Source organism: Penaeus monodon, chromosome 21 (genome assembly GCF_015228065.2).
Source record: "Penaeus monodon isolate SGIC_2016 chromosome 21, NSTDA_Pmon_1, whole genome shotgun sequence".
In the NCBI taxonomy this organism is placed as follows: domain Eukaryota; kingdom Metazoa; phylum Arthropoda; class Malacostraca; order Decapoda; family Penaeidae; genus Penaeus; species Penaeus monodon.
Window position 1 is genome coordinate 10,649,090 of NC_051406.1, and position 349 is coordinate 10,649,438.

Consider the following 349-nt stretch of genomic DNA (forward strand, 5'->3'; position numbering starts at 1 on the left):
CTGTATAACAAATCACATTCATCATTAATTCATCGGTAAGTGTTATCTGAATATTAACTAAATCATGAATTTATACTTCTCTGTATTTTACGCATATATGTATATTTTTTTCGTAAATAATAACAATATCTCCCCTTTTCAAAAATTGCATGTACTCTTAGTCATTTTATATTTTTCGCACCTTTCGTATAATTTGTCTTTATATTTTTTTCTTTCCTCAGTCACCTTTTTTTTCTTTGTTTCCCTAAAAACTAACATTTAACCGTTGAGCAAGCGTTATACAAACTGTAGACGAATAAAGTGCAGTGAACCTCTTCAAATTCTGCCAAGGAAAGCACGTGGTTTCGTA